The sequence below is a fragment of the Poecilia latipinna genome, unplaced genomic scaffold, assembly GCF_001443285.1.
Source record: "Poecilia latipinna isolate Pla-1442-1.1 unplaced genomic scaffold, P_latipinna-1.0 Scaffold6229, whole genome shotgun sequence".
In the NCBI taxonomy this organism is placed as follows: Eukaryota; Metazoa; Chordata; class Actinopteri; order Cyprinodontiformes; family Poeciliidae; genus Poecilia; species Poecilia latipinna.
The window spans coordinates 6,784-7,310 of record NW_015118845.1 but is presented as its reverse complement, the minus strand read 5'-3'; positions in this window follow the sequence as shown (position 1 = coordinate 7,310).

Below are 527 nucleotides of genomic sequence, written 5' to 3'. Positions count from 1 at the left end.
GGTCAAATTGACCCGCAACATAATAGGAGGGTTAAATAAAAGTCCAACAAGGATATTCATTTAGAATTAAAAATAACTCACCCTGAATTACCATGATAGATATAATGTATGTAATAAATCAATCTGTTCCTGTCCAATAAAAGCGTGTGTAACTGGGTCTATATTAATAATTGTATATTTACATAAAATGTGTTCTTTAATGTATTTGTTCGCTTATACTTGACTGTTCTTGTGTTCCTCTGTGTCTACTATAAGGGGTTTGGTCCTCCAGCTCCACCTTACTTTCTTCTTCTTTTGTTCAGGGTCCTCCAGGACTATTATAAATATTAAGTCATTAATTTCCTCTGTCCTTTTGTTATTCGTTCCACTAGGGAGAGATCGGGTTGGAGAACTGGAGCACATGCTAGGTTTTAATGCTAATATCTCCCCATTGACAGATTAAATAAACGCAGACCGCCTCCAAACCCAGACTTGGTGTCTTGTGGTTTGTCCGATCACCACATAACACACACAACGCAGAAGTCCAC